At 52.5% G+C, this 13,509-nt stretch overlaps 1 protein-coding gene across 2 annotated transcripts in view; it reads left to right on the top strand.

The window, feature by feature from the left end:
* The window catches only part of GNG7 (G protein subunit gamma 7), a 50,853-nt gene that overhangs the window by 10,797 nt on the left and 26,547 nt on the right, over positions 1–13,509 (top strand). Inside the window, exons 2-3 of one of the 2 annotated variants that reach the window (XM_068996932.1) lie at positions 2,190–2,251; positions 10,900–10,960. The gene's annotated coding sequence lies outside the window, so the exon portion shown is untranslated. Of the gene's footprint in view, positions 1–2,189; positions 2,252–7,967; positions 8,037–10,899; positions 10,961–13,509 lie in introns of those variants that run through there. The other variant, XM_068996933.1, reaches the window with a different exon arrangement.

Genomic DNA, 13,509 nt, shown 5'->3' with positions numbered 1-13,509 from the left:
CCTGGACACCCCAAAATCCCGTCCTGTCCCTGGGAGTGGTGTCCAAACGCTCCTGGAGCTCTGGCAGCCTTGGGGCCGGGACCATTCCCTGGGGAGCCTGGGCAGTGCCCAGCACCCTCTGGGGAAGAACCTTTCCCTGAGATCCATCCCAAACCCTGCTGGCACAGCTCCAGCTGTTCCCTGGGTCCTGTCCCTGCTCCCAGAGTGCAGAGATCAGAGCTGCAGATCCCAAGGAATCTCCCCTCAGGCTCCAGCTGGACAATCCAAATGTCCTCAGCCGCTCCTCGTGTGGCCCCTCCAGACCCTTCCCCATCCCCCAGGACTGCTGCTGATCCCCAGCTGTGCCATCCCTGTGCCTGCAGCCTGTCACCCCCATCCAGGTGCATCCCAGCACACCTGGAATCCCTTTCCCAAGGCGGATGTGTCACCTCTGGTCCATCCCAGGGCTCCCAGCTCTGTGGCTTTGTCACAGCTAAGGCCCCTCCAGGTGCCCTCACAGCCTGACCTTGCAGGGAGCAGAGGAGGGACCTCATTTCCAATTGGGAATTGGAAAACTGGGAAGTGGAGCAGCCACGCAGCAGCTGAAAGCCCCGATGTGTGAGCTGCAGGAGGAACAAATGGATCAGCATTCCCAATTCCCATCGCTGCTGTTTCCTGCTGTCCCCTCGGCAGGGGAGCCACAGGAACAAGCAAACATCCCGAGCTTCCTGGTGACTGGAACATCTCTGCTGGCTCCATCCCTGCTCCAGGCTTTTATCAGGGCTGGGATTTGCTGTTAATGATTACCCAGGGAGCAGTTCCCTCTGGAAAGAGGCTCCGCAGCTCCTGGCCGAGCTGGCAGCAGCTGGTTTGGTGCTGTTGCCATGAAAACAGAGGCTGGCACTGCCCTGGCACTGCCCTGTGGCCTCGTGCAGCACCAGCTCTGCTTAACCTGGTCGGTTTTTGTCATCCTTAAAAAAAAGCTGGGATAATAATTCCTATTCTCTGCTCCCCGTGGGATTCATTCCCTTAAAATTCCGGCGTGCATCGGGGGTTTCTCTGCCAAGAACGAGGGGGCTTCTGCAGGGTTTTGCTGCTGGAAGTGCTGAGGAGTTAAATCCCAGAGTCCCATCTGGAGCCTGGGACACGACGGGAACACAAACCTGGCTGGGATATTTACCCTGAGTCGATGACGTCGCTGGGGCTGGGTTTTATCAGAGGTGTTTTCCGAGGGATAAATCAAACATCAGGCAGGTTCCTGAAGGAAGGGGGGTTTTTTAGGGAAGCAGAGCTCTGTAACCACATCCCAGCCCCTGGTTTAAAACAAAACAAGGAGCTGATGAGGTGTAAAAGTTGGGATGTGGAGAAAACGTCGGGATCTTTGCAGAGCCACCTGTGTCCTGTCCCTGTGCCCTTGGGGGGGGATGAGGCTCCTCAGATCCAGCCTGGCCAAGCCTTCCCTGAATTCCCTCAGTTTCTTTTGGTTCTGCTGTGCTGGGGGCTCAAACTCTGCTCTTTTTTCCCCCCCCTTTTTGCAGATGTCATTCTCTGCCACCTGACAAAGGAACAGAATGCAGCAATTTTCCCAACCTAAATAGTGGCTCTGTATTTCCAGCTCCCCTGGAACTGGAATTAATTTAGTGTGTGGGCTTTTTAATTGGCTCGTTGTGGGGAGGAACAGAAGATGAAATGCTGCAGCTCTGCCTTCCTCTTCCCTTTCTTTCCTCAAATCTTTGTCACTCTTCTTGTCTCTCACTTCCATGAGTCGCTCAGGTTATTTTTCCCCTGCTTTCTTTTGTTGTAGCTCCCCTCTCCCAGCCTCAGGAATATCATGGATGGGGCTGCTTCCTTCAGCCTGTGACAAATCACCTGTGATTGATGGAGGCACTGGGAATTATTTCTCCATTCCTGGTGGTTTTTGGAGGTGGGGGATGGATGGCATCCCTCGTTCCAATGGAGCCATCTTCAGACTTGGATATGGAATTGCACAGGTGGCAGCCTGGGAGCTGCCAGGCTCCTTGTGGATGGGTCCCCTCGTGCTGCTGGGTGCCTTTAAATAGTTCTGGAATGGCCTGGGCTGGATTCCAGCAGGGAAAAAAAAACCAGGGAAAAAAGGGGCTGGTGGGAATGGGGGAAAATGGGGGAATTCCCTGCAGGAGCCTTTCAATTGCTGAAAACTTTCTCCATTTCCTTTTTTTTTTTTTTTTAAGGAGATCCTCTTCCCCCAGCAGCGAGTGCCTGTGTGCCACAGGAGGTGGGGACACCTGCCCAGGTATGTGACAGCAGCACCCACAGACACCCCAACACCTCCTGAGCCCCAAATCAGGGAATTCCCCACCCAGAATTTGGGTTGGAAGGGCCCTAAAGCCCATCCAGTCCCACCTTCCACCATCCCGGGGTGCTCCCAGCCCCATCCAGCCTGGCCTCGGGATGGGGCAGCCGTGGTCACCTGTGCCAGGTGGGCAGGGGGGACTGGCCCTCCCCTGAGAGATGGTGGCCAAGGCAAGGTGACAAGTGCCTCAAACTGCCCTGAGGTCACAGAGAAAGCTGCCTCTACACTGGAATGGTTCTTCTTCTGAATTCCATCCTTTCTCCTGGAACTGGCTGATCTTTAAGGTGCCTTCCATCCCAAACCCCCAAAACCTCCCCAACTCTTTGGGGAGTTTAAATATTCTCAAGCTTCAAAATTCTTAATCTGAGACAAGATCCAAGTTCTGATCAGAGGATCCAAAGGTTATTCAAGGTCACTGACCTGCCTCGGGAGCAGCTCCAAAGGTGTTCCCCTGTTCCTCCAAGGAATAACCAGCCAGGGCAGAGTCATTTCTTGGGCAGGAATAATTTTTTTTAGGATATTCCAGCGGTGTTTTGTCCTCAATCCTGGCGTGGGGCTGGATTTGGAGTGTCCAAGAGAGGGCACTGTGTCCCTGGCAGCCGCAGCTGTGGATGAGCTGTCAGCTGAGAGGAGCAGCACCAGCCCCGAGCTCCTCATCCCGGGAGCTGAGTAATAAACTGGGCAGCTCATTAGCAGCTGCATTTGGGGGCTGGACATCATCATGTGACCATTGGTCCTTTCCCTAAATCCCAGGGATTTGGCAGCACTTCCTCTTGCCTCGTTTTTCCTCAAAAAAAAAGAAATCAGGCCCTTCTCTGTCCCACTTGTGTTGCTTTGCCCTAATTTGTGCACTTGGGGTGTCCTTGGAGATAGGATGGATGTGGGATCCTTGGGAGCCTCGCTGTGAGTCAGAGGTTTAATGCAAAGCAGGAGGAAAAAGGGGAAAAATAAATGAAAGAAAGGGAAAAACTCTGGGAGGTTGTTGCTGTTGGAATGTTTGGCCTGAGGGCACCGAGTGGGAAATGTTTGTGCTCCAGCTCCCAGCAAATCTTTGTTCACTGAGTTTTTGTGGAAGTGTGGAAAGGGGGATTTTTCCAGCTCTGAGTGCTCAAGGAGGGACCTGACAGGAGAATGGAGCAGGAGGGGACAGCCAGGGAACACCAGGACAGGAGGGAACGGCCCCAGGCTGTGCCAGGTGGGACATCAGTGGGAATTTCCTCCTGGAAAGGGTGCTCAGGGGTTGGAACTGCCCAGGGAGGCTTGGAATCCCCACCCCTGGAGGTGCCCAAGGAATCCCTGGATGTGGCACTCCGGGCTGGGCACAAGGTGGGCATCGGGCACAGCTGGGACTCGATGATCCCAGAACTCTTTTCCATCCTCAGTGATCCCACGATCCTGATTTTTTTCCCCCCTTTTTAATCTCTTTGTGGTGCCAGTCAGGACTCTCACACTCTTCTCTGATTTTTAGGAGCAGCTTTTCCTGCTCTCAATTCTCCCCCCGTTCCTAAAGTGACACAAATCCCCTTTTTTTGGGGGGGGATTTATATCCTGCAGTAACGGTGCTGCCCTGACCCAGGAATCACAGCTAGATCAAGACCCTCCAGGGGTCATTAAGGCATTTAATTATTGAATTAATTGCCTGTCTAACGTTGCTGATCCTCCCTGGAAGATTGAGGGCACTTGTGTAACGTGAACCACTCTGAAACAACCTCAGGAGCTGCTCTGAGGTGAAAACCTCTCCTGGGAGAAGCAGCCACAATTAAACCCAAGTTATTCACCTTGCTTCCAAATCCTTTCCCTCCTTTCCCTGTTTGCTGTGGTGATCTTTTCCCAGCTGGAAGGAAAAGGGGGAAGATCCCTTCCCCAGGAAGTGTTGGATTGATTTGGAAGCGGGGCTGGTTTATCAGGATTATTTTTGGGTGGTGTTTTTAGTGGTTTTACTGGAGAAATTCCCAAATTGTTGGAGCAACCTATGGAATAACCCTTTGCAGAGCACTGCAAAGGCAATTCCTGCTCTCCTGCCCAGTGGCTTTGCAGGAATCCCAAACCTCAGCATCCCCTCTGGTATTTACAGTGCCAGGAATTCTCCCTCAGCTGGATCCTCTTTCACCTCCTCTTCTTCTTCCAAGCAGTTGCTGTGAATTTTAAAATTCCTGCCGTTTTTGGGATGCTGTCAGTGATATAAAAGATCCCCTCGTGTGTGTGCCTGGCAGAGGCTTTGGGCTGGAATAATTCCATTAAACCTCAGGAGTAGGGAAGGATTGTCCAGGATTGTTTATTCCTGGTTTGATCTGCTTGGAACAGCTGCAGGCATTTGCTAAAACTGGAGGATTTGGAGAATAAACTTTTTTCTTTCCTTTTTCTTTCTTTTTGGTTGCTATTTTGCCCTCTAAAAGGAGGAAAAGGTGATTTTTTTTTTTTATTTTTGGATGAAAGGAAGCTGGAAAGTCCAACCCATCCCTGGTGTATCCCGAGCAGAGGGAGCTGCTGCTGCTGCACACTTTGTTCCTTTAGCCTTGGTACATTTTGAAAATCTCATTTTCCAAACAACTCCTGGAAATTGGCATCCCAGAAGCAAAAATCCTTTTAAAAATAGCTCTGTTCCCACTGAAACGAGTCCTGTTGTTTGCACAGCCCCTCGTCCCGAGAAAACTCGGGAAGTGGTGAAGGAGCTGCTGCTGAGCAGAGCTGGAGCCCCAAATATTTCCTGGGGAATGGGTTCCTGGGAGGAACGAGCTCCTGCTGGTGGAATGCTGCTGTCTGCAGGGTTTATTTTAAACTTTCTTCCCTCTTTTACTTCGAGGAAAAGCAATTCCTGGGCAGGAATGCATGAGTGGGTTGGAAAAATCCCTTGGAATATCCCAGGTGGGGGGAAATGTGTTGTTGCATCCTTGGATCCACGAGGCATTCCATGCTAAAATTCCACTTCTGAGTTACTCTGGTTTATTTCCCGTGGTCTGGAATGTCACTTTTTCCCCCACAGAAATCCACCAGATGTGTGAAATTGGGGTGCTGGGCTGTTCCCTGGCTGCCAGCAGTCCTTCCCCTTGCTTCCCAAAATTCCTGAGCCTTTCCAGGGACAGCCTTTGCCTTTGGAAGGATTTGAAAATGTCAAGTGTGGTCACTTAGGTCCTGTCAAAGAATTTCCTGAGCCCGAAGCTCAGATCCCTGAGGATGAGAATCCCTGCAGACCCTTTTTGCTTCCCCTCTCCTCCAATCCTTCCTTTTTTAGGACTTAAAAAATATTCCAGAGCCAGTTGCCAACGCAGACTTCCACAGCAACTTCCCAATGAGCTTCCAACAGCAAATGTTCCCCCCCAAAAAACCCCCAAAAACCTGGAGCTGTGGGCTGGAAAAGGGCACAGGGGGAAAAAAGGATCTGCTCATGGGGAAGAGTTCAAATGTGAAGCTCTGCCGTGGATGTTTTGTGGTGGTTGCCCTGGTGCAATTGTTGGATAATTTGCTATTTATAGGGGGATATTTTTAGGATATTTTTAGGGATGTGACAAGTCCAGCTCTGGACCTGGATCTGGTGCTATTCATGGAGCATGAAGTGACAGAATGAAACCCGTGGTGCTTGTTGATTTAATTCTGAGCAGGGAGCGGAGCATCAGGAGGGACATTGAGGGATTGGAGCGTGTCCAGAGAAAGGTCTGGAGCACCAGGAAAAGCTGAGGGAGCTGGGAAGGGGCTGGAGAATTCCTGAGGGAGCTGGGAAAGGCTGGAGAATTCCTGAGGGAGCTGGGAAGGGGCTCAGCCTGGAGCAAAGCGGGATCAGGGGGGACATTCCCAATCCTCACCAGTCCCTGCCAGGAGGGCACAGCCGGGGTGGGGGATCCCAGGGGACACCAGGACAGGAGGGAACAGCCCCAAGCTGTTCCAGGTGGGCCATCAGTGGGAATTTCCTCCTGGAAAGGCCTTGGAAGTGCCCAGGGAGGTTTGGAATCCCCACTCCTGGAGGTGCCCAAGGAATCCCTGGATGTGGTGTGGGTGACAGGGTGGGCATCGGGCACAGCTGGGCGTGGGCAGCAGGAAGGGGAATTCCTTTGCCAGTTCCCTGGAAGCACCAACAGCTGGGCATGCAGAGCATCCTGGGGTCATCCTGGAGGTCTTTTCCAACCTCAGGGATTCCATGATTCTGGGATAAATTCACCTTCAGCCATTTAACTCCTCTGTCCCCTTGGGAACCTGGGCTCCAGGTGAGCTCCTGGCAGCTCCTTCCCTCGGGATCGCAGCTGCTCCCAGCCGTGGCCTGGCACTGCCACATCCCATGGGATCATTTCCCATGGCTCAGCAAACCCTCCACATCCTGTGGTTTTGGGATCAGGGATCCAGCAGCCATCCCAGGAGGATCCTGTGGCTCTGGGACAGCTCCAGGTGCCACCAGCCATTCTGGAGGTCATCCCTGGGACAAGGAGGGCAGAGCTCCACTCCAGCCACTGCCAGGGGAGCCAGGAATGGGAATGCCCAGGCTGTCCTGCACAAGCTGGCTCTGCTGAAATCCTTGGATCTTTGCTGATGGATCTTTGAACTCCGACAGCAAGCTGAGCACTGCAGGCAGGACTCGCTTTTTAGATCCTCTGCAAATGCAGATTTTTTTATAGTTCTCACCTTAAACCCCCCAGGTTGGTTTTCCAGGAACAGTGGATATCATCCCAGCCTTGTCCAGGTGGGAATGCTGGACTCTTTTAGGAGCACAGAACCTTTTGTTTTTGTGGTTTTTTCATGTATTAACCCATTCTTTGACAATCTGAAGAGCCACACCTGCTGCCTCCTCCAGGAGGAGCCTGGCTCTCGTATTCCTGAGCGCTGGCTGATCTTTTCCTACAGCTTTTTATTCATCTCAGTTGGAGCAGTGGATCCTGCTGGATCCTGGGGAAGCTGAGGGAAGCACAGGGATCCCAGCAGCACAGAATTCCTGCTGCTGAGCTGGGAGCTCCTCATGGAAAGGCTCCTGCTCCTTCCCCCGGGATTCCTGGCTCCAGAGTGGGGAATTCTGGTGGGCTGGAGGATCCGGTTTCCTTCCCGGCTCTGGCCCTCCAGGATGCTCTGCATGCCCAACTGTTGGTGCTCCCAGGGAACTGGCAAAGGAATTCCCCTTCCTGCTGCCCACACTCCCTCCAAGGCATCCCTGAAAAGGAATAGTTCTGGCTAGGCAGGGAAGGAAGGAAGGCCAGGAAAACCTGGATGCAGCCAAATTTTTGCCCAATTTGTCAAGTGTGACACATTCCCAGGAGGAATTGTCGTTTGTGGCGAGAAGGCAGAGCCTCTCCAGGCCCTCCACGGCCACTTCCAGACCTGGAGCTGCTGCTGCTGCTGCTCCACAACATCCAGAGGATGTTTCCTGGAGGGAATCACAGCCTCTGTGTCCCTGGGGTGTCCCCAGCTCGGTGTCCTCACTCAGGATGGCAGCAGGAGCGTTCCCTGCGTGGCTCTGGAATCTGTAGCCAGGAGCCTGTGGGATATCGAGTTCCTCACCTCTGCACCGGGACACGGCTGGAAGGAAGGAAGGAAGGAAGGAAGGAAGGAAGGAAGGAGGGAGGGAGGGAGGGAGGGGGCTGAGTTGATTCCAGCAGCCTGAGGTCAGCCTTGTTTTCCCTCTTGGAGCAGATCCTGCAGCGGGATCCTGCCGGGCTGGAAACAAGGGGCCGGTTCCTGCGGAAAGCCAAACATGGGATTTGTCCTTCTGGGAGGCTGCGGGGTTGTTTGGCCCCTTGGTCCTGCTGTAGGTGCTGCCAGATCCGAGGGAATGCAGGGAATGGGAGTGGTGGCAATGGGGCAGGATTTAGGGGTCTCTGAGTGCAGCTCTAAACCTAAAATGGGAAAGAATAGGAGAGGTTTGCATCATTTTGGGGGGGGAATGTAAAGAATAGGAGGGATTTCCCTTGTTTTTGGGGGGAAATGTGAAGAACAGGAGGTGTTTGTCCCATTTTTTGGGGGAGAAATGTGAAGAATGGGAGGAATTTCCCCTGGTTTTGGGGGGGATGTGAAGAATAGGAGTTTCCCCCATTTTTGAGGGGGAATATGAAGAATAGAAGGAATTTCCCCCATTTTTTTGGGGGGGATGTGAAGAATAGAAGGAATTTCCCCCGTTTTTGGGGGGGGGGGAATGTGAAGAAGAGGAGATGTTTGTCCCATTTTTGGGGGGAATATGAAGAAGAGGAGGAGTTTCCCCCGTTTTTGGGAGGGAATGAGGAGAGGAAGAGGCACTTGCCCCATTTTTGGGGGGGAAATGTGAAGAATATGAGATGATTGCATCATTTTGGGGGGGGAATGTAAAGAAGAGGAGGTGTTTGCATCATTTTTGGGGGGGGGATCAGACAGGGAGAAGCGTTTGCCCCATTTTTGGGGGGAAATATGAAGAAGAGGAAGAGTTTGCATCATTTTTGGGGGAGCAATGTGAAGAAGAGGAGGAATTTCCCCCATTTTTGGGAGGGAATGAGGAGAGGGGGAGGTGCTTATCCCATTTTTGGGGGAGCAATGTGAAGAAAAGGAGGAATTTCCCCCGTTTTTGGGAGGGAATGAGGAGAGGAAGAGGTGCTTATCCCATTTTTTAGTGCGTTGCTTTGAAAGGAAGGCAAAGAAGGAGCAATCCAAACCAGCACTGACAAATTCCAAGGAAAACCGAGGGAAATAAGGAATGTGGTGTGTTGTCACTGCAGGTTTCCAGCTCAGCTCCAGCTCCTGTCAGCCTCACACTCCTGCTCATGCCCCCCCTGTTCCTCCATCAGCTGGATTTTGGTGATGAATTCCCAGGAATTTCAGTCATTTTGGGTAAATCTCAGGATTCTGCAGGGAATCAGGGCTGCTCCAGCAGGAATGAGGAGCTCTTTTCCATCTCCCCTCCCCAAATCCAGCTAAAGCCTCCCCAGGCTCCAGGGACTCCTGGATGGAGCTGTGGAAAACCTCCCTGGAGCAGAGGGAATGGCTGGAAACATCCAATTCCAGAGGTTTGGAGCAACCTGGGATGGTGGAAGGCGTGGAACGGGGTGGGCTTTAAGCATTCCATGATTCTGTGATCCTCAGGGATCCTCTGGCAGCCATTCCAAGGCCAATCCCAAACCTGGAGCTGTCTGAAGTGTTTGTGCCTTTACCCCCCACTCCTTTTTGCTCTCCTGACCTGCCCCCAATTCCAGCTTTTTTCCTGCCTTCACCTTCCCATTTCTGGCCCTGCAATGTGACATTTGTAAAAAAAAAAAAAAACCAAAAAACTGGTTTTTTGTTGTTTTTTTTTTTTAAAAAAGCTTGTTTTGGCTGTTCCTCATCCCTGAATTCCCTGCAATCTGCAGGAAAAGGAGGTGAAAGGAGCCAGGCGAGCCCTGGCCTGAACCCCAGGCCAGAATCACTGACGTGGGTTTGACTTCTTTAGAAAAGCAAGGGAGGAAAAAAACAAACAAAAAAAAAACAACCCCAAACCCAAACCTTGTTTGTGTTCAGCCAGCGAGCAGGGAAAACAAGCAGGCTTGGATTTCAGCTCCAATGGATTCTTGGAATTCATCCCTCGCTGCCTCCCAGCTCTGACTTCAGCAGGGGTTGAGCAATGGGAAGCAGGAAGGGGCCAGGGCAGCTCCAACGTGTGGCACGAGGGGTTCTCAGCAGGGCTGGGAACTCTCCAAAGGTCACCTCGTTCCTACAGCCCAGCACTTGGGGTTTTCTTGGAATTGAAACCTGCCAGGATGTGTTCAGCCAGGGGAGTCTGTGTGGTGAAATGCTCTGGAATCCCCTCTGGAATGATGCAAACTGCTCCTGTTCTTCATATTCCTCCCCCCCCCAAAAAATGGGGGAAATGCTTCTCCTCCTCCTCATTCCCTCCTAAAATGGGGAAAACAGCTCCTATTCTTCACATTTCCCCCCAAAAACGGGGGAAACTCCTTCTATTCTTCACATTGCTCCCCCAAAAATGGGATAAGCACCTCCCCCTCTCCTCATTCCCTCCCAAAAATGGGGAAATTCCTCCTCTTCTTCACATTGCTCCCCCAAAAATGATGCAAACTCTTCCTCTTCTTCATATTTCCCCCCAAAAATGGGGCAAATGCTTCTCCCTGTCTGATCCCCCCCCCAAAAAATGGAGCAAACGCTTCCTCTCCTTTACATCCCCCCCAAAATGATGCAATCATCTCATATTCTTCACATTTCCCCCACAAAAATGGGATAAGCACCTCTTCCTCTCCTCATTCCCTCCCAAAAATGGGGGAAACTCCTCTTCTTCATATTCCCCCCAAAAATGGGACAAACATCTTCTATTCTTCACATTTCTCCTCCAAAAATGGGGGAAACTCCTTCTCTTCTTCATATTCCCCCTCAAAAACGGGGCAAGTGACCTGCAGGTCATGGCTGAAATTTATAAAAATCCAGATTAAACCCTGATCCCACGGCTTCCCTGGTATTCTTAGGGATGAATGAATGTCAGCCCTGATTTTCCAGTAAATCATTGGATTTCGGGCAAAGCAGGGATGTGCCTCAGCAATACTCATTAATTATTGCAATCAATGGAGGAGAGATCCCGAATTGTAACTCCATTGATAAGGCAGCACTGTCTGCTTGGGGTGTCCGTGATGGAGCTGCTGAATTCCCATTTTTCTTGGCAGGAGGAATCGAGGAATCCCCCCGGATCCGGGACGGTGGCCGAGACTGCTCTGCAGTAGGAAGGTGAGCAAAGACCTCGTGATTAATCTCCCATTAATTGGGTTCGTTTTACCTGGAATACGGTCGGGATGAAGGGTCTGGAATGGGTTTGGAGGTGGATTTGGAGGTGCTGACTCTGTTGTTTGGGGTTGTTTCCGTCGTTTTTGGGTTTTGCCGGAGCCTCTGGATGTGTGGAGCAGCCGAGGCTGCTGGGGGTGGGATTTTATCCCGTGGGAAGGGTCAGTGGTGCTGGACACTGCTGTGTCCATGTCTGGGTGCTCACAACGAGGATGTGGAGGGGCTGGAGTGTGGCTGGAGCTGGGAAAGGCTGGAGAATTCCTGAGGGAGCTGGGAAAGGCTGGAGAATTCCTGAGGGAGCTGGGAAGGGGCTCAGCCTGGAGCAAAGCGGGATCAGGGGGGACATTCCCAATCTCCACCAGTCCCTGCCAGGAGGGCACAGCCAGGGGGGTCCCAGGGGACACCAGGACAGGAGGGAACGGCCCCAAGCTGTTCCAGGTGGGCCATCAGTGGGAATTTCCTCCTGGAAAGGCCTTGGAAGTGCCCAGGGAGGTTTGGAATCCCCACTCCTGGAGGTGCCCAAGGAATCCCTGGATGTGGCACTCCGGGCTGGGCACAAGGTGGGCATCGGGCACAGCTGGGACTCGATGATCCCAGAGCTCTTTTCCAACCTCAAATTCCACGATCCTGGTTTTGCTCCGTGCTGGAACATGAAATGCTGCCCATGTCCCCTCGTGGAGGTGCCTCCTGTCCCCGTCTCATCCTCAGCTTCCCAATCCCTGACCCTGCTCCCTTCTGGAATTGTGTGGCTCCGTGTCCATCCTGCTGAGCTCAGCTCTTCCCCACTGCCTTGTATCCCATTAAAACCATTAAAATCCTCCCTTCCAGCCTTCCCTACACCAACAATCCCACTGGAATATTGCCTGGCACGCTGTAATTAGTGATCTCCAGCTAACGAACCAACACAGCGACCAAACCTCCTGACTTTTCCATCAGAAACACCAAAAATGACTCCGGAGCTTTGGGTGGTCTCAGAGGGCGGAATAAACTGCTCTGCTCTGAAACCTTCTGCTCCTTTTCCCATTTTCCAGATATTTCCCCTGTTTTGGCCCCCCCAAATTCCATCTTGCAGTTGGATTTAAGTGGGATGCTGCCTGTGGGGGTTGTTCTCTGACCTCACTGTGATGACGAGAGATGGATTCGGAATGAAACGCTTCAAAATCCTTTGTCAGGCTTTACAGAAATCCGATTTATTGCTGCTGGGAATGCTCAAGAGCTGGGAATTCCACAGCAGGAATTTGGGGGTTGGCCTCTCCTTTCCACCTCCAGCACCTTCCGTGGAGCCTCTTTTGTGGGATCCCACATTTCCTGCCCTGGGTGGAGGTCCGGGAGCTCGGGATTGCTGAGGTGACGGAGCCAGAGCTGGGAACTGAGGTGGTGTTGTCCCAGGGCTGGGTTTCCAACAGTGCTGGATCCTTGGGAACACCCTTGGGAATGGAAAAGGAGGCTGAGCCCGTGTTCCCTGGATTTGGGAGCTGTTTGGGGCTGGTGCTGCTTTGGGACAGGAGGAAATTCGGGTGATGAGGATGATGAGGAGGAACGGGTGCTGCTCCTGAGTCGCCCCAAAGAGCTGAGATCCGCGTGGCTCCAGAGCTCCGTCTTTCCCTGCGTGTCGCGTCCAGGCTTTCGGAAGTGGAAATTGTGGCAGATTTTGTGCATTTCGGGTGTCAAATCCCTTAAAATCCCTTTTTTTTTTTTGGCGGCGGGGAAATCCCTGGATTTCTTTACCTGCAGTTCCGCGCTGCGGGCGGCAGAGGGCGCGCTCGGGCCGCCGTTGTTGGGCTTTGCTTTGACTCTTATTAATTATTCGGCTTTAATATTAATTATTATTATCGAGATTCCTTAATCAAAGGGCTCCCAGCGCTTCCATTACAACCGGAGCCAGCCAGCACAGCGGGGTGAGGCTCTGCAGGGCCACCGGGAGCACTGGGAATTGCCAGCTGGCTTTCCCAGGAGGATGAGGAGGAGGGAGAGGAGGATGAGGATGAGGAGGAGGATGATGAGGAGGAGGAGGAGGATGAGGATGAGGAGGAGGAGGATGAGGATGAGGATGGATGTTCCCCCTCACTCTTAACCCCGAGCCAAGCTCCGCACCCCCGGAATGACCCCAAAAAATCCCAATCCCTGCCAGGGGCGCGGCTGCCATCAGCAGATGGCAGCACCCTGCCCTGCTGCCTCTGTGTTATTCCTGGCTGGGAGATTCCCTGGATTCAACACCACAGTCTAGACTTACTGACAGACGGGATTCTTGCGCTGTTAGGTAAGCAAGATACAGACACCCATTATGCAAATCCCCAGCCGGCGTGGCCTCTGAAACATTCCTGGGATTGTCTAAATAAGGTGCTGTTTCAGCCCCAACTGGAGCCAGGATTTTGGGTGCCTTCCAGCTGGAGGTGGGATTTTTTTTATTATTTTTTATTCCCCTTCCCACTCAGCTTTCAGCCTCCACAGCTGCCCAGATGTGCAGCAAGGAGAGAAAATGGGGCAGAGAAAAA

Source organism: Aphelocoma coerulescens, chromosome 28 (genome assembly GCF_041296385.1).
Source record: "Aphelocoma coerulescens isolate FSJ_1873_10779 chromosome 28, UR_Acoe_1.0, whole genome shotgun sequence".
NCBI classification, from domain to species: Eukaryota; Metazoa; Chordata; class Aves; order Passeriformes; family Corvidae; genus Aphelocoma; species Aphelocoma coerulescens.
Note: the sequence above shows the minus strand (reverse complement) of the source record. Positions and strands in the feature narration are given on the sequence as shown.